The sequence below is a fragment of the Carassius carassius genome, chromosome 7 (assembly GCF_963082965.1).
Source record: "Carassius carassius chromosome 7, fCarCar2.1, whole genome shotgun sequence".
Lineage (NCBI taxonomy): Eukaryota > Metazoa > Chordata > Actinopteri > Cypriniformes > Cyprinidae > Carassius > Carassius carassius.
The window spans coordinates 31,359,719-31,387,253 of NC_081761.1; the positions used below are offsets into that span (position 1 = coordinate 31,359,719).

Genomic DNA, 27,535 nt, shown 5'->3' on the forward strand with positions numbered 1-27,535 from the left:
AATCCCATGAGTCTCACCTCTCCTTTTCCTCAGCATTTAATATTCTGTAGTGTGAACAACAGATACTGTCAGCTCTGAGCACTCACACACACACTAGTTATTGTTTTGGTGTCGTTAAAATTAAGAGAAATGTATTTTAGTCCACTCTAGTTCTCTATTTCAGGCTCAAATAAATAGCATTTTATTGTTGTTTAAATACATAAATATATTTCTGCTCTGGCGCTGATACTTATGAAATCTGTTTGTATTCTGCCGCTCTCTGGTTTTGCTTCTATATGAGCTTTTGTTGCCGAAGTGTCTCAGTGGAACGGGGTGATATAAGGATTATGTGTCTCCAAATGACATTTAAACACATGATCAGCAGAAGATTTTGGGAAAGACTTTTGGACATGTGGTATATTCCGATGGGAGGGTGCTTGACATTAACTATGTGCCCTCGAAATGGACCAAAAAAATGCAGATTTCTTAATGCTATATTACTTGTGGCCATAGGTGTTTTAATAAAACTTGTCAAGAACATGTTATATTTTACCCTACAATCATAAAAAAAGGAAATTATATATATAAACTTTCACATAGACTTTTTTTTTTGTGCATTAAATCAGTTCTTCCCTCAAGTTTTTCAGATATAGGCCTAAATCTCATTTTCATTGCTGAAGAAAGAATAAAAAGAAACACAAATACAATTATATCCTATTAATTAAGATTTAAAGGGTTCATATGATGTTGCTAAAAAAAAACATTATTTTGTGTATTTGGTGTAATGATATATGTTTCAAAACCAAATTTTTGCATTTGTGATCTGAGAAACGACAAACAACAAGCGTTACTCTACAGTCTACACTGCTCAAAACACGCGTTTGAATCATCAGTGGCAAATCCTTTAAATATGTAAACATACTTACAGACTGTGAGTCAGACCAGCCAGCATTGTAGTCTACTCTCCCAGGATCAGGAAACAGTCCTCCATAGAATGGATAGCACATATCTGAATATTTAAGTTGAACTGTTCTGGAACAGTGTTGTAAATACAACTTAACCACTGATTTATAGTAGGGATGGGCATTTTCCGCAAATATCACATTCGAATATTTGAGCTCACAAAAAACGAATATTCGAATATTCGTTTATTTAAATTAAGTTCAATGACACAGACGTTATTTTTCAGCAACATTTATTGTTTCCGTCATTTTGAACAAGCTTACATAAAAAAATACGGGCATGTAAACATGATCGGGGGAAAGACGGCTCCTTAGTCTGTTAACAATAAGGCCGGCTGCGGAGAAAATGCGCTCTGACGGCACAGACGTTGGCGGGACTCACAAATAACGGTGTGCTAAGCGAATAAGTTTTGTGAAGCGCTTCGTGTTTTCGTTTCACCACTGAATGGGATCCTCATCTGGTGGAATACATGGCTCCAGCAAGAACTGTTCCCACTCGTCTCCGCTGGACTCTCTGTAATCATCGCTGAAGAACTGGCTCAGCCTTTTCCGACGAGTGGGCATTGCATCCTCTTCATCGTTGGTGGCGGCGGCTGCATACGCACCACTCGCATCAAGGAAAATGTTCTGATAATGTTCAAAAAAGTTTTTTTTCTTACTTCTCTCATGTTTTCATCGAGAAACCTGAGATGTTTGTGCCGAGGGTCTAGGGGAGACGCGAGAAGAGGAGTTTTCACTGCATTCTCCAAGTTAGCGGTGTTTATTCGTTGCTTGAGAGATGCCACAACAATGTTCTTGAATTCGGTCACTTTCTGTGATTCTCCACGGCATATTTGAAGTACTGTAGAAGATCGCAGTTATTATGGGCCGTTCACATATCGCGTCTTTTGCGCGCTCAAGTTCGTTATTTCCAATGTAGGCGCGCAGTATGTGCGCACATAATGGAAGCGACGCGGTCACGATGCGCACGCGGACGCGGTGCGACGCGCCCGTTTTAGTAGCAGAGGCAGAGCTACTGGAAGCGATTTTTTTGTGCTGCAAATCCATTTATCCTTTGCTGAAATTTCCGCGTATTCATGGAGAGAGCGCGTCATTGTTGCTTAGCAATGGCAGACGCCTCAGGAGCACTTCTGCCCGAGCACTTTGGAAAGACGTAGAAAGCGGCGCGGTTAGCGTTTTCCACGCGTTTTTAGGCGCAATATGTTAACGGCCCCTTATTAATTCATTAATTATTTTTTGCTTGCATACATCTTCAAATATGCCATAGAGAATCAATAATTAGAGCAGAACGAATATTCGAATGTTCGACTATCCGTGCACACCCCTAATTTATAGTTGTGTCCTCTTTTGGAAGACTAAACAAAGTATTTTCGCTTTCACAATAAAACAGCGTCTCCACAACCTGTGGTCAGCGGCAACAGCAAAAATCAAAGTTACACCTTCTTTCTTTGCGTGAACATTTGGGTGGGGTTATGCAAATCTTCCCACATCTTGACGTAGACATGTGGGGGCATGTTAGAATGAGCAGTTTTAGGGGGGTGTGGTTGACTATATATCTCTTTGGGTTTGAGACTTTAGTCTTTGCAACTTTACAGATATTCTTTTTTCGCCAAGAGCTTGCAACACTCCAAAGAGAAAGGAAAACTTGGCGAAAGGAAATAGAAGTTTAAATGTAGAAGCTCTTTTCCTTTGTTGTGCATTCATAATTAGAACTTTAATAATTTATTTATTTTGATTTGTAAGTAAATGTAATGAAGGCAGTGTTTTCACGAGATTCATTTTTATCTATCATCTGACATCACTTAAATGGTAGGAATGTGATTATAATTTGTTGACACCTTCTCTTACCTCACAATAATGTATCAGTCTCAACAAAACAGCTGTACACCAGGATTCAACACGTCCTTGCTACACCAGTGAGCTCTTCCTGGCTTTGATTAGCCATTACCCACATTTGAATAACAAAGAATGTCGTCTGGATTCAGTGCACAGTCGCTCGAATTGATCTCCGCCGTCCCTCACTATATATTCAATGGCGAGTCAACCTGACCTAGAATTGCTACTTATTACAATATGGACTGAACCATCCGGCCGGATCAAAAAGGGGGGAGGCGAGCACACATCAGCAGCACTCGCTCATCTTTGATGGGGGAAGCCATGTTAGTGCCGTGAGCTATTTTAATCACTCTGGTTTCATAAGGAAAGGCTGCGACTAGCACGTTTTGGGGAGACGGAAACGCTCGCGAAGCCGCGTCGCGCGGAATCGGACACCCCTCTGTGTTTTTCCAACCGCACACTTTTCACCATTAAAATATAGCGGCTTTTTCCAACCACTGTAAAGGAGAGCAGTCCAAAGGATAAAGGAAATAGAGTATCCTTTTCGAATCTAAAACATATAATGCCGATTAATATAGGAAGAAATATATATTGTCTATAAGGACTGGCGTTGGTTCTCAGAAGAGATCTTTGTGTCGCTGCAGCCAACCGAGGTTATCATTTGATCCACTGCTATTTTAACGCATATCACTCGCTCTACTAATACACTGCAGACTTGATTTAAAGCGTTTATTCTTGTGGCTCTCTAACACACTAGAGCCTGAGTCTCGCTCTCTCTCTTTGGCCAGGAGCTTGATAAAACAGCTCCCCTCCCCCAAGCTTTAACGAAACAGGAACAACTTATTTGAGAGAGAGAGAGAGAAAAAAAGGGCTGCACAAGTTTGGGACGTCTTGGATCCGCCGTTTGGCCATTTGTAGTCCGGAGCTGAGATTTTTCCCTACACCGATTCTTAGGGTTTTACCTAGGATTGTCGTTGCCCTTTGTTAGCGAGAAGACTCAGGCATCCATGCTCTTGCATTTTTTTCTTTGGAAAATGGGATACCTCTAGGATTATAATGAGGGGATTGCGCTCGCTTGTGGAATAACTTCACTTTTTTCCCATTGGGAATGGAATTGGCGGAGCCCTGATTTATTGTAGCAATTGCAATGGGCAAAGAGCTTTATGTGGAGTATTTGCTGTTGCCGTGCTCAACATGGGTAAGATTTGTTTTGCTTTCGTTCGTACTTTTCTTCCATGCTCGATTGGCCTGGCTCCCTATTGAATTATAAATTACTTGGGAAACCCCAAAGAATGACTTATCTCGGATTATTTGCTTTTAAACGTCACTTATAAATAATCCAAGTGCTCTTAATGTAATTCGACTGTGTTATATATATATATATATATATATATATATATATATATATATACACATACATATATATATATATATATATATATATATATATATATATATATACATACATATATATTTTTTTCTTAATCAACATGCATTCATATGAAGGCACGTATAAGTTTCTTGCAAATGCCATTATGGCTGGAGATGCTAAAGGAAGCTTGTTTTCCCACCCCGCGGTTTTCCCTTTCTCATACCTACTTTTAATCGCTACAGATCTCAACTGTTCATTTAAAAACACTTATCTCCCTATGCACCGTCCTCATAGACTTTAAACCTTTCCGTTTAACTCGTAGACGTCTTTACTTCCACAACTTTCCTCGTTTTTTGTTTGTCCTCTTCAGAGAATCCAGCAGGTTACAAGGAAGTTCGTGAGGCCGCAGCTGCGTGTTTTTACAGCTCTCCCATTGTTACATCAAGCCCCATTTGCTTTTCTTACATTGTTGCTAAAACCCTCGTTTTGAAACCCTATGTCTAGCTGAACGTGATACTGGACTCGACTGCAGATATAAATGGTGTTTTGTTTATTAGTTTCCTCTGTGTGCAGGTATCTGTGTTGGGTTACTCGAGAGAGGCCAGGCCTGCACACAGCAGGGTGTTTAACAAATGAGCAAAAACACAAGCAGCCAAGGTGCTTTTTAACTACATTTTCTTCAGAAGATAGTCAAAATGTGTTGGACCTTGGGAAGTTTTGGTGCTTGAATTGTGTGCAGTTTAGATAAGGTTGTCACAGTCAAGTAACTCTCATGCTTTGCATATTTGAGATAATGTTAAAAAGGAAACCCATGTTTGCTGGGTGTGGTTTGCCCAAGCATATGTAACTTTGAATGCTTTATTTATAGGTGTTACAACCTTTGGTTAACCTAGTTTGAACTTAAGTGACTTTTAGTTCATTATGTATGGACATTAAAGACTGGTCTTGTGTGTAGTGTTGTGAGACTTTGGCTTAAGTCTGCAATTTAAATATTAATGAAGAATTGTTTATTATTATTAGCATCAAATTTGTTTTATAGGCAGGAGTAAGTGCTCAGATTGTGTACGAAATTGCTGACTGTATGCTATTAAGGGGTAACAAATTACAGTGTATTTCTTGTTAAGGGTTGACCTTTAAGATACAGAAGCGTTTTGTTTAGGTTAAGAAATAAACTCTTCTAACTTAACTAACTGTGTGTGTGGGAGCCTAAGCATCACTTTGGATGGTCTTTTTTATTTTTATAAAATCGCTAAAGAAATATTACAGTGTGCTAAAGTAATGCTTGTTTTCCTCTGTTCTGAACCTTGAACGTACTTTGTCACTCTTGTAGACTACAGCATATATGAGACCTGAGGGAAATCTTCCTCCATTTTTTGAACTATCAGAGTAGAGTGTGTGTTTGGAGAATGGAATTCTTGTTGTACCTATCCACAAAGTGAGTCATGTAATTGCTGCCGTAGGTTTGGTTTGGTCAAGAATTAGCATGTGAAGTTTGTTAGAATGATTGGAAGGGGGTGGGGGGTTCTTATGTTTCTTGGATTTCTTCTGGCAGCAAGCGTTATATTCGTTTGGCTTCACCTCGCCACAGCATTCAACAATAATGTTCCAAGTCACTGTGCAATAAAGAGAAGCCCAATACCAAATTGTCTGAACTACTGCATACTGTGATAGGTTTTTATTTATTGGATCTTAGTTCCTTGCCGCTGAATGATGTTGAACTGAACTGCATTGGCATTATTTGGAACCTCGCTTACAAAAATTGCTTCCTGTTTTTGCCCTTGTTCCTGCACTTTCCATGGAATCTCATCATCACTTTTATGACTTGCACATAATCTCAGTGCAAACAATTCTACTTGACATCTAAGAATAAATGCTCAAATTAGAAAAACCACACAACAGCCTCTACCATCGTCAAGCATCTACTGGTGCAATCTTCAGATCTTCTGTGGCTATGTGTATGTTTGTGGTCTGCCTCTGAACTTCTTTTCTTCTCCACAGGTGTTCGGATGGATTCTGTGATCTTCTGAGCTCACTGGTTTAATCTACGGGAGAAGAGGCGCTTTATCACGCTATTTACAGTGGAAATTATTTGCATGGGCTTCAGATGAGGAAGAACGGGAGACTCTGAAACCTGAGGGGTGTTCAAGGTAAGTTAACTATAGTGCAATGCAGGCACTGTATTGTTTTACACAGATCTGAAATGTAGGATTTCATATTTAAGACCTTTGTTGGTTTAATACTGCAAAGAAAGACCAACAACATTATTTGACCCAAAATCAGTTATGCTTTTACAGGACCATCAAACTGGATGATGGGGGACCCTGCTTATTTATTTGAGTCCATTAAGAGCAAGGCAGCCTACTAGATTGATTTTAATGGTATATTGATTGATAGAATATTAGAGCTGAAACAACGAATCGATTTAATCGATTAAAATCGATTATTAAAATAGTTGTCAACTAATTTAGTCATCGATTCGTTGCTAAATAACTTTTATTTGCCGTAAGCGGCTCATTTCGTGCATATTTCAAATCTGCGGTGACCAAAGTGTGGCAGTAATGAGCCACCGGAGGTTTTACTCAGCCAGTACAACAGGAGAAGTAGCGAATAGCCAATAGCTGGCCTTGTTTTATGTCACGTGCTTCCCGAGCAGCGTCTCTGCAGCCATAGACATCATATGATGTCTATATGTCTGCAGCATTCAGCGTGATGTGGGAGTACTTTACATTGAGCCTTTAAAAAAGAAGAGTAACCTGTAAACTCTGCACTACTGCACTGTTTAAGGGGACGTTCACATATCGCGTCTTTTGCGCGCTCAAGTTCGTTATTTCCAACACCGCACCGCATCGAGTTAAAAACATTTCAACTTTTCAGAATGCTGCAAGCGCTCCGCGTGTCATGTGACAAGAACTAACCAATCAGCTTCATCCTTTCCCGTAACAACGTTAAAGGCTCAGTCAAGATGAAAGGAACAGCTGATCATAGTTGTATATGGATTTCCATTTTGAAATAAATTTAGTAGCAGAGCTACTGCAAGCGATTTATTTGAGCTGCAAATCCATTTATCCTTTGCTGAAATTTCCGCGTCTTCAAGGAGAGAGCACGTCATGGTTGCTTAGCAAAGGCAGACACCTCACGGGCACTTCTGCGCGAGCGCTTTGGAAAGAAGGAGAAAGCGGTGCGCCTAGAGTTTTCCACGCGTTTTTAGGCGCGATTTGTGAACGGCCCCTAAGACTTTCATTTGTGCAGATTCTCCAGTACAATGTTGTTTGCAAATGTTTAGTCATAAAAGCTGATAACATTGCTTTTTAACAGTTAACATTTAAAGCTTTACAAACATGTTCTGTGATCAGTTTGTCGTTTACCAGTTCAAAATTCAGTCGTGCAGCCTAATTATGACTGAATGAGAGAGGTAAATGTAGATATTTGAAATGCACTTTTTTTTCTAAGTATTCACTGCTCTTTTTCACACAGCAGGTTTTTTGTGTGTGTCCTATTTTTTTTTCTGGACAACCTTCTGATGGATTTTACTTTAAATTGTGAGTTCCATTCAGGTTTCATGCCATTGGCACTTTTTTTGAAGGATTGTTTACAATTTCACAGCAAAAGCTATAAAGCTGTTTCCCAGTAAATAATAAAATACAATGCACTGCAATTTTATTCTGTTTTATCCTTATTCTTCGTGAAAATATGTTCTGAAAGATTCCTTTATAAGCTTTGTTCGGGATGTTAAACTACTTTAGGAGCTCTAAGGACTGCCATGGTGAAAACATTATTTTAAATCTCCTTGTGAAATTTGCTAGAGTATGGGTCAGTGTTCTGATTGCAGAAGAGTTCGACAGGATTACTAACACAATAAAACAACTCCAGGTATATTTTTGATGAGGATATGACAGTGCAAAATGGTTAAAATCTCTTAAATCTATGCTGAATGATAAAGACCATTTATTAATAATTTACTTGGGGAAAAAATGGAAAAAACTAAAATATAAGTACATAAACCGATTAATCGATTAGTCGTAAAAATAATCGACAGATTAATCGATTATCAAAATAATCGTTAGTTGCAGCCCTATAGAATATGTATATTTAAGTATAAGAATGCATTACTGCTTCTCATGCATGAGATTATGGATGAGTTTGTCTAAAGGCAAGAGTGATAGTTTTCTATTGGTTTTAAAGGAATAGTTCACCCAAAGATTCCTAACTTGCTTTTTTCCGTCGAACACAAATAGAGAAATTTGAGGATAATTTTAGCTACATTTTTCCATGCCGTTACAATTAATGGAGACAAAAAGGAAGTAGAAGCATCATAAAAGTAATCATGCACTATATTCCAATTCTTATTTTATTTTTTGTGTCAGACAAACCAAAATTGAAGTCGTTATTCACTGCTAGTTCTTTTTGTGAATCTATTTTATGAATGAATTGCTCAGCACGGTTTTGTGTACCAGCTCAACAAATTCATGCAAAATATTCATTTAAAAGAATAGTGCTGTTAATGTTGGCTTGAAGAGATTTAGGTCATTTGCATTCTTGGTGAAGCTTAAAACACCATGCTCTATTTATTGCTATTGCATGGAAGAGAATGACAAGTAAATTCTTTAAAATTTCCCCATAATATATCATAAGGGCTTGGCATAAGAGTGAGTAAATGATGACACAGTTTTCATTGTATTCATTTAAGTAAAACTGTGGATTTCCTGCTGGTGCATAAATGTGTAAAAATCCAGTCCATGTAGCAACATGTTAAAAAAAAAATCACCCTAGCATTGTGTTGTTGAGCTTTGCTTAGGCAAACATCACTCCACTAACTTTCTGTATTTTTATTTTTATGAAAGTATAATTTAAGAGTGTACTCACACTAGGCATGGTTGCTTTAAAAACGGTTAAAAAACGCCTAGTGTAAGTACACCCCCAAGTCTAATAAGACACAGGCACCTTGAATTTCTTTCGCTGTATAGATGATACAAAGCACCTATGGAATTTATCCGCTGCATTTAAACATGCCAATTACTGAAAGTGAGTTTGGGAGAAAGTTTATGGGAAACAACGATTTGATTGTTTCTTCTGATGCAATTTTGGTGTCTTGCTCTTTCAGTGTCTGTTCCACTCTCATATTTGGCAGATATTGCTGGTATTCTGTATCACAGGCTTGGCTGTAGTTGTGGAATGCCCAAAGGTGACTGATGCTAGCAACCTACTGTCCTTTGGCCAACAATAACTGTAGCCGTTTTTCTTTGAATTGTGTTTGTGATGCATGAATAAACTTATTAGTCTTATGTTGGTTTTAAAAACACGAATTCTCAGAAATAATCAATTAAGTAAAACAAGTTTTTTTTTTGTTTTAAACTATTCCTTCACCCATTTAATGTATAATTTTCATTGTTTATCTTCCAGTACTTTTTTATTTATAATTAAAAGAGCAGCTAAGACATTTGGATTAATATCCTCTTTTGTGTCCCACTGGAAAAAGAAGTTCATATAAGTTTGTAAAAAAAAAAATGCCATTTTAATTTTGGGTGAATACATTATTTCAGTATAGACCAAACTAGACTGAGACATTGGAGGGTGAAGGACCCCGATACCATCCCCCCCCCCCCCCCCCCCCCCAAAAAAAAAAAGAAAATATCCATGTTGTAGCTCAAACTTGTCTGTGAAATGTATGTTTTTGGTCTGCCCAAATGTTTATCTCATGAGACAAACTTTAAAAAAAATTTGTAAGATGGACCCAAGAAAAACCCAAGTTTTTATCGCATAGTACATTTAAAAGGATTGTTCACCCAAAAATGAAAATTGTCATTAATTACTCACCCTCATGTCGTTTTAAGACCTTCGTTCGTCTTTAGAACACAAATATAGTTATTTTTGATGAAATCCCATAGACAGCAAGGTAACTACCATGGTCAAGGCACAGAAACGTAGCAAGTTCATCGATGAAATAGTCCATGTGACATAAGTGGTTCTTCCTGGATGTTATGAAGCTACAAGAATACTAATTTGTGCAAAAAAAACAAAAAATAACTATTGTGGAGTGCATAAGGATGCACGTGCTTGTTTCCGATTCATGTACAATACATGTGCATTGTGCTGCTGCATTACGTAACACGCATGTTTATTAACATAAATCTGAAGCAAGCGCATTCGTGTCATACGATACTCTCCAGAATGGTAGAACGCCGCTGCATATGGGATGAGGAGAAGAGTTGTTGAATAAAGCAGTTGTTTTTGTTTTCTTAGCAAACAAACAAAATTATCTCATAGCTTCCTAAAATTACAGTTGAACCCCTGATGTCATATGGACTTGTTTCAGTGATGTCCTTGCTACATTTCTGTGCTTTGTTTCTGGTAGTTCCCTTGCTGTCTGTGGAGGGTCAGAGAGCTTTCGGATTTCATCAAATATCTTTATTTGTGTTCCTAAGATGAATGAAGGTCTTACTTGTTTGGAATAACATGAGAGTGAGTAATTAATGACAGAATTAAACATTTTTGGTGAACTATCCCTTTAAATAATCTTTTATAGAGTTGTATGTAAAATTTAGGCTTTTTTTTTCAAAATTGAAATTTATAAAATGTTTATATTTATTGTGTTTGTTTGAATAAGGGATGAATTGGTCATTATAGATGATGGTGACACATTTTTTTTATTGTCAAATATTTGTATGATCTAGCCTAACGTAAGAGCCTGCAATAAAATGTATTGACCAGTGTGGTTGAAGAACTTGTGATTTTTTTTTTTTATTAGTTAGAAAAGATTTAATTCAATATATTAACTTATTGCAAAAATCAAAAAGCCTGCTAATTAATCTGTGAAATAATAAAGTCGATTACTCATTTTAATAATAGTCAGATTAATCGATTATCAAAATAATTTGTTGCAGCTGTTTTTTGAATCTATGTCTGGTATGGCAATGCATTTAAATGCAAATAGGCCTTCTTTGTTTCATAGTGTTAGCATTTGAGTGAATTGACAAGTAAACTGAGCAATTTTAAATGCAAGTACTTGACTTGTGAGTAAATGAGTGAATGCTGATGATTGTCTGGATGTGAAGTATGAAGTGTTTCTAGACTACTAATTAGAATATAGTTATGTTATTGTCTGGCAGTGTTGAATGAGGTTTGTGTACTTTTGATGGCAAAGAACTGTTAAAGTTTTTGTGTGACTGAATGGTGATCCTGAAAGTTGAGTTGTCCGTGTACAGCGTCAGACACCTACACACCAATTGCCAACCTGTAATCACGGGTACAGCCTTTACGCCTGTCCTTCTCAGTGCTAATGAAATGCTCTTTAATGTGTGTGCGTTGAGCTGAATGTTGTCACTGTATGTCTGGAACCAGTATGGTGAGAAGAGTTTATAGTTCTTGTTTGTCTGTGAAATGGGTTTTGTGTGAATTCTTTGCGATGACTTGCCCGTTTGTTTGTGTGCTCTTTGATTAGTACCATCCCCTCTTTCAGGTCTGTGTATGTTAGTTTGTGGTTTGCATTTCCTTTGCAGTTCATAATTAAAGGTGATTTTGATAAATGTGCAGGAGGATTTTATAAACCCCACTGGCCACAGCGGAAATCCTGCCCTTTAACTGGAGCTGGTCTTACTTTTCTTTATTGGTTGTCTTGTTGCCAGGGTTACCTCACTAAATTGAGTGTCATTTATCACTGCCGAACTTCTAAAAGGTTATTATTATTTTTTTTTTTAAGTTTATAATGGTCGCAGTTTAACCTGTAGGTTAATCTGATATAGCATCGAGTTCATTGGAAAAGTTTTGACCAAAATTCCAAATGCTTGTTTTGCATAAAGTTGAAGCAAACAAGCAGGATGCTTGTTTAAAATGAGCTGGTTTCTCCTGGAAAAATAGGATTTGCATGTGTAAATGTTTAGACTCTGTTTGCTTGTCGCATAGAGCTAACTAGATTTATTTTCTTATTTTTGAGAATATAAATCATTACAAGCTTGCATTATAACTGGCCTTTGTGATGTAATGGAAGTAGAGGCAGATCTTTTTTAGGTATTGTGATGTACATCTGAGTGAAACAGGAATAAAGTAGGGCAGGTACTTGGTTATATTGGATGGAGACCAATGTCAATAGAAGCTTATGTTAGATTGAAAAAAAGGGGGTGGAGTTTGAGCAGATTAAATGATTGTACAAGCCTGGCATGTCACTGGAGTGAAGTCTGTGATTTTTAGAATTGATTCAAAATTAAGAGCTCAATTATTCAAAACATGTATGGATGAATCATTCACAATTAGATTAGTAACATGCATTTAAAAATTAATAAGTTGCATTTTCATTTCGTCAACTTTAGGGTTCAGAAACTGATATTTGTACATTGATAGACCTCTATTTAAGTTACACACAAATAGCTAAATTTAAAACCATTGCTTGATTGACAGATGAGTGCACTGGTCGATTGACAGAGGAGTAGGCAGTTTTGCATCAGGGTGCATAGTGTAAATGGTATGTGGACTACCTCCCACTACAGTTTGATCACAAATCTTTCTGAATGCATTTTTATGTATAGGTCTGACCTCTTGTAATCAGATCACCTGAGACTGAAGTTGTAAAGAGGGCCTAAAATGCATTACGTCTTGTAGACTGGCAAAGATTGAACTCATTATAATTTAGTTCAGTTTGTGTTAGAAAAAACAGAAGCCTACACCTGTGTTTGCATTGTGTTTGTTTACCTCATAGTGTTACCAAAATGCAGTATAGTATTATTTTTGCTGGTTTGTTTGTTCTTTTTGTATTATTCTTTGCAGTACTATCCCTACTGAAAAAAAAAGTTAAAACCAGCCTATGCTGGTTTTAGATGGATGTGGTGGTTGGTATATCTGGTGAAGCTGGTCTCCCAGTCTGACCAGCTAAAAAAAAAACTTCTTATAAACCCTCTAAAACAAGCTTGCTAAACCAGCTGACCAGGCTAGTAGACCAACTTTTTATTTTTTTTTATTTTTAGCTATTCATTTTTAAACGGGGATGTAAATAACAAGATATATGAATCAGAGTTTCCGCTAGAAAAAAATGGTTTCGTTTTCCGGACATTTTGATGATATGCCGGTCAAGTATCGCCTCTTAATTAGTCAGGTTGAGGAAAACTGGAGGCAGGATATGTAATGTAAAAAATGACATAATCAGGCCGCCGAATGCAACATGTTTATTAGCCTAACTTTCAAATAGACGGAAAAAAACATTTTCTACTATGGTTCGTTTCTTCATTCGGATCTATTTGCGATCCATTCCATTCCATGCAGTTTATATGCTTCGTCCTTGTTTCATTATAGATTAAGATAATAATTCATAAATGCACGCATAATTATCAGTGAACTTGATAAAAGTTGCTGATATGTTTTACATGCATGCACAAACAAATGCCTTTCAATGTATGCGTGCAAAATTCAGAATGAAATGAATGTGCAGCAATTTGTACAAATAGAGATTCTAGGTCTACTATATGTGTTGTAGCCATTAAATACGCTTATTTAGTTTAATATTTGTTAAAATATTATAATTTTATTTTTTAATTTGTTGATTATGAAAAGTGAACCGCACGAGTAAGATAGGATGCACAATATGGAGAGACATGGAGCGGGTCAGACATGATTTTGACCACTTAATTAAGTTTTGTTTTGTAGAAAGACTTTTTTGAAGTGAATTTCGTTTTGTATATAGCAGACGATAGGCCTAATCATGCAGGCGCCCTCGCGGCCACTTGCATTGCTCGTGAACTGGAGCGCATCTCATCCTAATTTATCGAAACTCAGCGTAGGCCTCACAGACATGAATGGGATTATTAGGCAATTTTACTCAGACAATTTGACCGGCGAGATTTAATTGTCGGACATTTCATTTTTTTCCCGGCCAATGTCCGGCAATTACCGGACAACGGAAACCCTGATATGAATGCAGTAATCATTCAGTACCATATTTAAATAATGCCTGATATCATCTTTGTGCCATAGTATGGTTTTGTGAGAGTGATTTTCTTCAGTCTTTTCATTTGACCTTATTAAAGTTGGTTTGCTGTTAGTGTGTTGGGGAGTATGTCTATTAAACATTACAGAAAATGGCCTTAAATTTAATTTGTAGTTTAAATTTGCAGATTAAAAGTTGAGTGTTGTGTAATAGTGTAAACATTGTCTGTTCTCAGACAGAATTTGGCAGCATTAAATCGACCTGCAGTTCACCAATTCTGTTAGCCAAATTGTAGCCTTAAGCGAAAGAAGAGAGCTTCTACCTTCTGCTAACCACATTTATACAGCGGTAAAGTGCACACATATGATCAATTCTTTTAACTGAAAAGCTTTTTATATCAGTATGAAATTTAGACACATCCTAGAAATAATTTTTGCACTTAGTCATTATGTACAATTGTCAGTTTATTATCGTATTTCATAGTGATAAATAACCCTAAAGTGATGCTTTCTTTGACATACAGAAGCATTTGTATTCATATTATTTTTATTCTACTTTTCTTGCCAGTATACATAAAAAAAAAAATAAAGCAAATATTTAGTCAACGGTAGTTGTAACCATATTTGCATCAGCAGTCTCTACTTTTTAGGCTTTTTTGCTGGCTAGCAGTATTCGTAACCATATTCATCTGAGAGTGTAGTGCTCTCAATATGCAAGCGTCATTAAATGCTAATCATGGCCGCTGGGTGCTGTGTTGCAGAAATGAGCTTTTTGGTCTCGTGGTTTCTCACTGGTGACCAAGTAACCCTGTCCTGACACAGTCTCGCTGGCTTCTCCCCTACAGGCCAGCGCACCATCTGTCCACCCTCACAGCTGTCATCCAGAGCAGCTTTTACTAAAAAGACTCTTTTTAATCTCTGCGCGAAACCATACTGCTCTGCTAATCTTAGTGCACTTGCTATTCTGCCAAGCTTATTTTTGGAATTAGGTATTAGGATCAGGGATGCTCCTTTACCTTCTGTACAGATGGTGTTTGTTTGTTTTGTATTGTAATATTGTTCAAGCTACTGCACAGTGGGATTGTGGAGTAATATTGAGTCATGTAGACAAAGCCCCCAACCATCTTGTCTGTCTTGGCTTACTCATTCACCATGTATTTATGAGTGGCAAGCGGACAGTTATAAAAGTAGGGATGGGAATCTTAAAGTGATAATTCACCCAAAAATGAAAATTGTGTCATTGATAAAACCCGTAAAATTACAGTTGAACCACTAATGTCACATGGACTGTTTTAATGATGTCCTTACTACCTTTCTAGGCCTTGAACGTGTCAGTTGCATTGTTGACTGTACAGGGTCAGAAAGCTTTTGGATTTCTTCAAAAATATCTTAATTTGTGTTCCAAAGATGAACAAAGGTCTTATGGGTTTGGAACGACATGAGGCGAGGGTGAGTAATTAATGACAGAATTTTAATTTTTGGGGAACTATCCCTTTAAGCAGTTGATTAATTCTAGCACATGATTCCCATGAAGCCAAGAGAGAGGAGTTGTGAGTAGCGAAACAGCTGACACTGGTAGATCTCGTGATGATGGCAACATGGCAGATATCGTACATCCAAATTTCACTCATACTGTACATATTCATACTACTGAGAAAAGATGTGCCCAGTCCTGGTTCTAGAAATCTACCCTGGTCAAACGCAACCTCTGATCTAGAACGTTACTTTTTTTTTTAATAGTCAGGAGTAAGTTTTAAAGGGTAAACTATTTTGGACACATCAGATGTGTTGGTCACAACTTAAAACTCTTTAATGTTTTCCTTTATACCACAGGGCTGTTGAATGTTTGATTCAGTTTGGTTGACGAATGCTCTAAAGGCCGCGACACACCAAGCTGACTTCAAAGAACTAGCGTTGACGAAAGCCGATGGTGTTGTTGCCTCGCGTCGGACCAAAAAGCTGCGCTGGAACACAACGCACAGACGACAGCCGACAGCAAACTGACACGTGTGTTCTGCGCATGCCTGAGAGGAACAAGCTGTTCATATCAGCAGCTGTTAATAGTATATATTCTTCATTCAATAGGAGAAACCGAAACAAAGATATACAAGATAAACGCAGATATACGAAATGTAAACAAAGCAGCGCTTGCTTAGCATTTTGAATATCAGTTATGTTAATAACTTTAATCATTTTAAGCGGGTCATGTTGTTGTTATAACATTCGCGTATTAGAATGATTGGGAAAGATCACATAACATTTAAAGAATGTAAGGAATATATTTTTTCGGGTCGGTTGATGTTGTCAATAATTAAACGGACTGTTCTCACATTTTACTTCCTTGTAGTGTCACTGTAGATGCAGTGAGCCATCAGTTACATCACAGTTCTGACACTATGCTTACTGTATTGACTGCACTTGAGTCTACTGAGGAAAGGTGTTATTGATGATTTGTTATGGCTTCCCGTCTCATTTTCTCCTTTAGAAATAATCTCATGTGCTAACAAGGCTGATCTGTCTTTTTTCAGTCCTCTTGTAATGATATGGTACTGGTGGGGGGCACTGCTGACCTAAAGCTGTATCATTTATGGTGTATGTGTTCACAGTTTCAACCTCTGTGGGATATGGAGAGGTCCAGCTGTGCCAGCTTGCACCCACCAAGCCAAGAGCAGTTCGGGCCAGAGCATCTGTGTGCCAGTTCAGAAGTGTGTGTGGGGGGTTTGTGTGCCAGCCTGCTAAATGGACCCGAATTTAACAGTCATTTTGTTGGACGTCTGTCTGTGTTTTTCTGTGTGTGTGTGTCCTGAAAATCTGGATCTATATGAAACTGAATAGCAAATTATGAGAGTGTTTTGGTAGTTAATGTGAAGTAGTCTATACTCTCTTTGTTGCGGGTCAAGAGATGATGTTCAGATAAATGTTGTTCCAAACTGGAAAATATTTTTTCTCCTGTGGAAGACGGCTTTTCCCCCAGAAAGTTCTTTAAAGGATTTTTATAGAAGTGTCAACCGCAGAAAATCTATACATTTAATTTATTAAAAAATTTTTTTTTGTCTATTTCTAACTGTTTATTTATTTCATTTACTTATTTATTATTCTTTTCATTTTTGCTATGAAAATACTTCTAGATGCTAGATACATTTTATTATTTTTTTAATTTATTTTTCAAGTTTCATTTTCTAAGCAACAATTCTTGTTGTATTGTTTTGGGGGGGGGGGGGGGGGGGTGATCGTTTTAATTATATAATAATTTTTTTTCAGTTTTCTTCTTGTTTCTTCCATTCTGTTGCACTTTTTGTGTTTTAAATGTCTTCAGGCAACCGACAATTTTTTTTTTACAATGTATAGTGGTACTCTGTACATTTGTGCACATGTATTGCATGTGTGTGTGTGTGTGTGTGTGTGTGTGTGTGTGTGAGAGAGAGAGTGTGCTCATTTTCTCCGGTTGTGTGTGAATGCATGCATGCACGTGCACACACTTACGTGCCAGTGCACATCACTCTTCTTACCAGCTGGTCGTCTGACATCATGTCACCATGGCGCCAGGCCTTTGGTGGCCTGTAGATGCCAACAGCACACACAGAAACAGGAGTTTAGTCTTGCATTTAGGGAGCGGGAACACCATGCCAACTCTGGTAGCCAAGCAGGAGAGCCTTCTACTGCAGACCCACACATACACACAGGAGCGAGTGTTGATCCATGCCAGCGGTGGTCTCAGATCAGGAGAGCTCACTTTTACTAGACAGACACAGACACTCCACTGAACAAAGGAACATACTCGGCCAAGAGTGCAGTGTGCATTTAGAGAGAGCGAGGAGGAGAACGGATGGAGGCACTGAACATTTGTCTACTGTTTTAAGTTCGCCGGGTTCAGCCCGGGCCTGCACAGTTTACGGCTAATGCGTTTGGAAAATGTTCAGGCGCTGTGGAGGAAACAGACGCACTCCTGGTAGAAATAGGCATTTGAGCATTGGAACAGCATGTGCAGCTATTGTATGAAACCGTGTTTTTGAGTTGAAAGACAAAAATCACACTGTTTGTGGTTAATGAAAGGGGAGCTTGGTTCGAGTTTAAGAAACCCTGATGTAAAAAGCATATATGCACTTTAAGATCTCAACATCAGTGAAACGTTTGTACAATACCATCATTAACACTTTTTGATTTGTTCATGTTTCTAAATAGTATGTATATGTCTGTGTGTGTGTATATTTTATATTAGTTTCCATTTCATGGCACTTTTCATATATTTATCGTTGCATGGATGGTGGAGTCTATCTCAGCATCTTGAGCTATAAGGCTAGGCAATATCCTGGCTATTTTATTTTAGCTTAGTTTAAGTTTAGTTTAGTTTATTTTTATTTTATTTTGAGCATGCTTTGAATCTCTCTCTTTGCTTCTTGATCTCCTTGTAGATCTCTTTCTTGCCAATGATTTGGTTTGGATGATATTTTAGTCTTTTGTTTGGCCAATTGGGGATTGACCAATGACAGTAAATTATCCTCCTGTTGTTCCAAACTTTTATTTCTTGCACAGAACACAAAATAACATTTATCATAATGTCCAAGCTTAGACATTTCTATCTAAATATATAGAATATGTATTCCTTTGTGTTTCATGCCAGACAAAGTTTTAGAAAATTATGAGACAATCTGAGTTTATGGGTGATCTATCCCTTTTACTGTACTCTTTACTTAACTTGATTTTGTGTGAATTCTGAAACATTGTGGTAAGTACAAAAATCTGGGCAGTTATTAGCTAGTGATGTATGTATAATATGTATGTATATGTGTGTATATATATGTATGTAGTTATATATAAAATTGTATTCTTTTGAACATTTTATTTATCAAAGAATACTAAAATATGTATTTCCACAGAAATTAAGCAACATAACATTTTCAACATTGACAATGAGAAATGTTACATAAGCAGTATTCATAAGTGATTCATTAAGAAAATCTTACAGACCTTAAACATTTGAACCGTAATGTAAGTGATTCCCTGAACATTAACAACTTTAGCAAAAAATAGTTACTCAACACACACACACACACACACACACACACACACACACACACACACACACACACACACACACACACACACACACACACACATATATATATATATATATATATATATATATATATATATATATATATATATATATATATATATATATTTTTTTTTTTTTTTTTTATTATTATTTTGCAACTGTGTTGGTCTGGAATCAGACATCCTATCATATATGCAATACCTTTTATGCTTTCCAAATGATCAGTTGCATTAGTCCCCCGTTGGCCCTAAATAAGTTCTTCTTCCTTTGTGAGGGCCAGAGAGGTATAGTAGGCTTATTTTTGTTTGACAGTACTAGAAAGAGAGGGAATTATTGCCTCTCAGCAGCAGGGGAGCATATAGGTTTCTTCACCAGTCCTCTCTGAACCGATAAACTGGTTTGTTGGAGCATGTGTGGAATGCTATTGTGAAAGCGGCGTACAGCAAAAGGTTAAGTCGTACCATGTCTGCTTGCGTCACTGTCTACTGTTTGTGTTTTGCACACAAAAGAACCTGTAATTTGAGGCAGCAATATCTGACAGACTCATGACGGCAGCCAGTTTTGGTACGTCTTGTAATGTGTGTGTGTCTGATGTCACCTAGCTCAATGAGGATACAGCGTAAGCCTTTAATTAGCACTTAACTATAAAACTGTTAAAAAGATTTACTATAACATAATCCTGGGCGTAGATACGGGCGAGCTGAAGGATGTTTTTAGGTCTTGAATGAGGGAAACCAACAATCACCTCGAAGTGACTGACAGAAAACAAGGGAAGGCAAGGAAAGTCATAAATGTTGTGTGTTTTGTGAGATTATTAAAAAGTTATGAGTGTTGTTTATGAGCTCATAGCAGATTTAAAGGAACAACTGCTCCATAATGAAAATTGGTATTAATAACCCCATAGGGCAGAGAAATAGGGCTGAAACGATTCCTTGAGTAACTCTATTCCAAAAAATGATAGAGGCAAATTCCTCTGCCTCGAAGCCTCTTTTAATTTATTTTAAATCTCACGTCAGGTGTCTTTCGCAATGATTTAATGTGACAATGCGTTTGCGTCACCCACAAAGTGGAAGGAGACGCAAGGAGTCAGCAGTGTTTTGATTTGAGGGCGCGGGCAAACGTAAAGAGAACGTCGTGGCATGTGTCCATTGCAAGATAGAGCTGGTATACCACAACTAGGGCCCTATGATTTCCACGATGCAGAAAACGCGGAGGGAATCGCGGAATCCAGTCATAAAAATGGAATTTACAGTTTAACGCGGAATGGCACGAAATTTGCCAAATTTTGAATGAATTAATCCAAAATAGGTCATTACACTTACAACAAATCACGATATGGAATAATATCTGTAAATATTAAGCCGTAACAGTCTATTTAAATATGAATCCTACATGTTCTGCGTGTCTGTGTTAATGATTGGAGCAGAAGCGCGACTTCCTTTATCACACACACACACTGAAGCGCGCGTGATGCTAGCGGTGATTTCAGCGTCTGCTGTCTCACTAATTAAGGACGTGAACACATGAATAACATCTCCAGAACTGCTCTGACAGTCACTTCATGAGCATCTGACCATTTGATTTGAGTAAAACTAGTCATATATCACATCATAGACTGTAGTATCACATACACAGAACTGTAAAGGTACGTCAACCCGTCAAAATAACATTCTATGCATTTAAAAAATAAAGATTTTTTTTTCTAAAAAAGGAAACTTAGCTGTTCATTTTAAGAGACCCAGGAGTCTTATTTTCTCTTGCATAATTAATATTGCACTTTAAGCAAAAACACATTTTATCCGATTACTCGATTAATCGATGGAATTTTTGGGTAGAATACTCGATTACTAAAATATTCGATAGCTACAGCCCTACAGAGAAATATCCTTGATGTATTTTGTTTTTTTTAAATTGCTTTTATTTTATACTCGCTCATTTTAATTCATGCTTATTTTATAGCTTTATTTTAATCATTATCTGTCTGGAAAAAAATAAGGCAGTGAGTAAACCACCGAATTTGTTATTTTGAGAGAAACTTTCTTTTTTTTTTTTTTTTTTTTTTTTTTTTTTTTTTGGGGTCTGGAAAAATAGTTTTTGTGTTTGTTTGTGTAGCAGATAATATATAAAGTAGTCTGTTGATGTGTTTATCTCATACACCGAATCTGCTGTTGCAGTCACATTAGGTCAGTGTTTGTCTCTCACTCTCTCTGTCCAAGACACATTCAAGTTCGTTCGGTCTCTGGTCGTGGCTTAACATCACAGTGGAGCTCGTACTGAATGTGACTTCCTCAGATGATATGGCCAATTGATGTCACATCAGGAGAAATCATTTCACCGTTAGAAACAACAGAGGAATGGTTCTCATGTGGCGATACACCGTTTCTCCCTGTTTGATTTGGTATAATATTCTGCTGACCCAACTATATGCCTTTTTAGTTGATATTGATGCTCACATTTATTAAAAACCCACACATGTGGTAGAGGAGGCCTCATGAATCGTGCACATGTATCGACAAGGTAACTTTAACTCACAATACCACACTTGCTGCTATTCTATCCAATTAAAACATGTACAAAAAGTCCTAATCTTCACTGGACTGAATCAGATGTCTAAAATGCATGAAGACTGTTTTTATGACTTTGGGGAAAGAGGAAGCTGGTTGTAGATCAGCTCGTGTTTGGAGTAGGAAGTGACCTCATTAAACGAGGAAGCTTCTGATGGGATTTAGAGTGTCACTTTGAAACAAAACAATGCATCATTTCTTTACAACGTTGTATTGTCTGCTTTTTGTCTGAATGTGGGCTTTGAAGCTCAGTTTTTAACTGTGGGCGACGTGTTTGCATCAGTGCCTGGAACCTTTGATAAACTTCTTTCATGTCTTATTTCTATGAGTTTATTATATTTGAGGACACCCACACAGATTCACATTTTCTCTTTCGCTCTCATTCATTCATCTTCTCTTGAATTGAAAGGTAAACGCTTGCTGATTTGATCAGAGCTCCTCACCTGGTCACTGCACCTATGCATGTCTAGATCACTGCGTTTGGGCTCGTTCCAGAGACTTTAATTTTAGTGCTGTTTTTTTCAAACTATGCTTGTCAGGTTTGAAAGGCAATTTTTTCTAACACTGAATTCAAAATAAAATATTTAGTAGAATGTTCATGCTGCTCTTTTTAATGTGGTGGATGCATACAGTGCCTGGTGGCTGAAAAGCTCCAAAAAGGTGAAAAAATAAAAAATAGTGTGTGTTCATGCATGTTAATGAAAAGTATTTTATGCTCACCAAGGGCTAGGGCTGGGTACCGAACTTCGATGACTTAATGGTATCGAAGGAAAAACTATAATATGAGTATCGAAAAATTATTTATCTTTTGGGCCCAAATTTCGGTTCCAAAAGCCAAGTGGTCGTTTTTTTTTTGCCAAGCGGCTGTGTCTGTGTGAGCTTGTAGCATACGTGCATGTAAGGACCTAAATTCGCCGTGATTGGCTGTCCACCACCACGTGACGTGACAGGGAGGATTTCTGAAGATACTCGCAGTCACACAACACAAGTGTAGTTGTTTTTCTCAAAACGTTTCCGTTTTACAATGCCAAAGAGGTCTAAAGTGTAAAAGTGGACGCCGAGTCAGCAAAGTGCAACATATGCGATAAGAGTATTGCAACCAAAGCCAGCAACACCACCAATTTAATTAAGCATTTGTTTGGATGAGTGTTTTGCCCTCCCTGCCTGTTTAGTTTGGTGTACTCCATTGCGTATCTTGAAACACGCCCCCTTTCACGTCGTCTAAATAATAGAGAGAGAGACAGATTTATCTGGTACAGCGAATTTCTCTGAACTGCAGGCCACTGTATATGTTCACTTAAAACATAACCGACTGTGTTTACGAGAATACTTGCAGAGACAATTATTTTGAGATAGTTGTGTGTGTATGTTCATTCAGAAGTTACGATACGCGAAAGATGAATTCATTCTCCGTACGCGCATTGTCTGAAATGCTGCTTGCAGCGCGTGCTTTGAATGAGTGCGCGCAAGCTCTGAACGTGCGCGAATCGTTTAAAATGCTTGAATCAGCAAGATTTAGAAACAAGTGCAAACGATCAACTACGTTTGAAACTTTCCGTCTCACCCCTTCAAGCGAGTGAACAACGCGAATCAAGTTGGGAATTTCACATTACTATTCACGATAGCCAGTCGGACTGGAAAACACAATAGCCCCGGGACGTGGGGCTAACGATTTTGCGAGCTCTGCACCTCAGATCTATCCAGTTTGTGAAACACTGGTTTCCACAAACAAAATAATTATTTTAAAAAATTGACTCAAAAGAATCATCGGATCATGAACTTGTATTACAGAGTTAAAGATTATCTCGAATAAATAAAGACTTCAAGTTCACCTGTACAGCACATAAAGCTATCGTTTGAGTTTATAAACTTCTATTTCATGCATGATTCGTATGGATCTGCTAACTGAATGCAAAGTGTGAGTTCTAGGAGAATGTTTGTGTCTTGATGAGCATGCATCACTCACTAGGAGTCTCTAAATGAACAGCTGCTGTTTTTTTTTTGTTTTTTTTTTTCAATATAGTTACAGTTGCCCCATTGGTTAAAATCCCCAAACTGTATACTTAAATATTAAATTAATAAATGACATCAAAACAGGGGCGTTTGCGTTATGATGTGGTGGGCTGCTGTGGGCCAGAATGTCCAGGGCCACTTTTTGGTCCCAGTCCGCCCCTGAATTTCAAGTAAAGTCACCTTTATTTATATAGCGCTTTAAACAAAATACATTGCGTCAAAGCAACTGAACAAAATTCTTTAGGAAAACAGTGTGTCAATAATGCAAAATGATAGTTAAAGGCAATTCATCATTGAATTCAGTGATGTCATCTCTGTTCAGTTAAATAGTGTCTGTGCATTTATGTGCAATCAAGTCGGCGATATTGCTGTAGATGAAGTGACCCCAACTAAGCAAGCCAGAGGCGACAGCGGCAAGGAACCCGAACTCCATCGGTGACCGAATGGAGAAAAAAAACCAGGCTCAGTTGGGGGGCCAGTTCTCCTCTGACCAGACGAAACCAGTAGTTCAATTCCAGGCTGAAGCAAAGTCAGATTGTGCAGAAGAATCATCTGTTTCCTGTGGTCTTGTCCTGGTGGTTCTCTGAGACAAGGTCTTTACAGGGGATCTGTATCTGGGGCTCTAGTTGTCCTGGTCCCCACTGTCTTTCAGGGCTGTAGAGTTCCTTTCTAGGTGCTGATCCACCATCTGGTCTGGATACGTACTGGATCCAGGTGACTGCAGTGACCCTCTGATCTGGATACAGACTGGATCTGGTGGCTACGGTGACCTCGGAATAAGAGAAAACAGACAAATATTAGCATAGATGCCATTCTTTCTAATGATGTAGCAAGTATATAGGGTGTTATGGGAACTGTTCCCGGTTCCGGTTTACCTAATTAATGCAGCCTAAAAATCCTTTAACGGATTTGGATATTAAAAGCATATTAGTATGTTATGTGTAAGCCAGGTTAAAGAGATGGGTCTTTAATCTAGATTTAAACTGCAAGAGTGTGTCTGCCTCCCGAACAATGTTAGGTAGGTTATTCCAGAGTTTAGGCGCCAAATCTGAAAAGGATCTGCCGCCCGCAGTTGATTTTGGTATTCTAGGTATTATCAAATTGCCTGAGTTTTGAGAACGTAGCGGACGTAGAGGATTATAATGTAAAAGGAGCTCATTCAAATACTGAGGTGCTAAACCATTCAAAGCTTTATAAGTAATAAGCAATATTTTAAAATCTATACAATGTTTGATAGGGAGCAAGTGCAGTGTTGACAGGACCGGGCTAATATGGTCATACTTCCTGGTTCTAGTAAGAACTCTTGCTGCTGCATTTTGGACTAGCTGTAGTTTGTTTACTAAGCGTGCAGAACAACCACCCAATAAGGCATTACAATAATCTAACCTTGAGCTCATAAATGCATGGATTAACATTTCTGCATTTGACATTGAGATTATAGGCCGTAATTTAGATATATTTTTGAGATGGAAAAATGCAGTTTTACAAATGCTAGAAACGTGGCTTTCTAAGGAAAGATTGTGATCAAATAGCACACCTAGGATCCTAACTGATGACGAAGAATTGACAGAGCAACCATCAAGTCTTAGACAGTGTTCTAGGTTATTACAAGCAGAGTTTTTAGGTCCTATAATTAACACCTCTGTTTTTTCAGAATTTAGCAGTAAGAAATTACTCGTCATCCAGTTTTTTATATCGACTATGCATTCCATTAGTTTTTCAAATTGGTGTGTTTCACCAGGCCGCGAAGAAATATAGAGCGGAGTATCATCAGTATAACTGTGAAAGCTAACACCATGTTTCCTGATGATATCTCCCAAGGGTAACATATAAAGCGTGAAGAGTAGCGGCCCTAGTACTGAGCCTTGAGGTACTCCATACTGCACTTGTGATCGATATGATACATCTTCATTCACTGCTACGAACTGATGGCGGTCATATAAGTACGATTTAAACCATGCTAATGCACTTCCATTAATGCCAACAAAGTGTTCAAGTCTATGCAAAAGAATGTTGTGGTCAATTGTGTCAAACGCAGCACTAAGATCCAATAGAACTAATAGAGAGATACACCCACGATCAGATGATAAGAGCAGATCATTTGTAACTCTAAGGAGGGCAGTCTCAGTACTATGATACGGTCTAAATCCTGACTGGAAATCCTCACATATACCATTTTTCTCTTGGAAGGAATATAATTGTGAGGATACCACCTTTTCTAGTATCTTGGACAGAAAAGGGAGATTCAAGATTGGTCTATAATTAACAAGTTTATACAATTCTTCCTCTCCTATAGTAGAGAATTAGTGTTCCTCTGTTACTCAGGGGGTCTATAGTGCACTGTCTGATGCGATACTGTAGCTGACGGCTGAATGGTTGCAATTTTATCTTTAATAGTATCGATTTTAGAAGTAAAGTAGTTCATAAAGTCATTACTGCTGTGGTGTTGGGAAATGTCAACACTTGTTGAGGCTTTATTTTTCGTTAATTTAGCCACTGTATTGAATAAATATCTGGGGTTATGTTTGTTTTCTTCTAAAAGAGAAGAAAAGTAATCGGATCTAGCAGTTTTTAATGCTTTTCTGTAGGATAGGTCACTTTCCCGCCAAGCAATACGAAATACCTATAGTTTGTTTTCCTCCAGCTGCGCTCCATTTTTCGGGCTGCTCTCTTTAGGGTGCGAGTATGCTCATTATACCATGGTGTCAAACTGTTTTCCTTAACCTTCCTTAAGCGTAAAGGAGCAACTGTATTTAAAGTGCTAGAAAAGAGATATTTTTAGAGATATAAGAGTCCATATACATCAAGTTGTTCTGAGGTTTTGGATATGCTAAGGAATTTGGATACATCAGGAAGATAACTTAAAAAGCAGTCTTTTGTGGTAGAAGTGATGGTTCTTCCATACTTGTAACAAGAAGTAGAATTTACAATTTTGGTTATATGAAGTTTCAACACTATCAACATCAATTTCATGTGACCGTATTAAATCTAGAGTATGATTTTGACAATGAGTAGGTCCTGAAACGTGTTGTCTAACCCCAATAGAGTTCAGAATGTCTATAAATGCTGATCCCAATGCATCTTTTTCATTATCAACATGGATATTAAAATCACAAACTATTAAAACTTTATCGGCAGCCAGAACTAACTCGGATGTAAAATCACCAAACTCTTTAATAAAGTCTGTATGGTGCCCTGGTTGCCTGTATACAGTAGCCAGTACAAACATAACAGGGGATTTATCATTAACATTTGTTTCTCTGGATAATGTTATATGAAGCACCATTACTTCAAACGAGTTATACTTGAAGCTTTTTTTTATATACTTGAAATTTCACTACTTAAATCGAATGCATCCCCATGACGTTGACTACCAAGATTCAAGATTCAAGATTTTTATTCGTCACATACAAAATTATATATAGCATATATAACCAGCAGTTATGTATGTTACCAGCACTTTTTGTATGTTAGCTTGTGCTGCTAGTCGGTTGCTGTAGCGTTAGCGCTGTTATTTCCCCCTTCACAATAGCCTCTGCACCGGTCTACCCTGATGTTAGGAATAGGAAGACAATACCAGCAGGTGCCAATCCCTTCACACTGGCAGCTAGAGGGAAAATGTCCACGCAAAGATGAGATGAGTGCCACAGAGCAGTCACAGGGTTTATTGTTAAGGGTTTGCTACAAATACAGTTTGATTTTGCATTAAAAAGGTTTTTTTTACATTCCTTTGCATTTTAGTTGGTTTAATATTAGCCTGTACACAATATCATTTGTTTATTTATTTATTTATAATATGTTCATGTTATGGCAAAAAGGTTTCTCTTTTTTTTTGTTAATTTTG

General features: G+C 37.6%; 1 protein-coding gene across 4 annotated transcripts in view; it reads left to right on the top strand.

Moving 5' to 3' along the window:
- The window catches only part of LOC132143935 (B-cell CLL/lymphoma 9 protein-like), a 93,516-nt gene that overhangs the window by 43,262 nt on the left and 22,719 nt on the right, over positions 1–27,535 (top strand). For 2 of the 4 annotated variants that reach the window (XM_059554586.1, XM_059554587.1), the window contains one exon: positions 6,148–6,296. The gene's annotated coding sequence lies outside the window, so the exon portion shown is untranslated. Of the gene's footprint in view, positions 1–2,643; positions 3,431–3,537; positions 3,976–6,147; positions 6,297–27,535 lie in introns of those variants that run through there. The other 2 variants (XM_059554588.1, XM_059554585.1) reach the window with 2 other exon arrangements.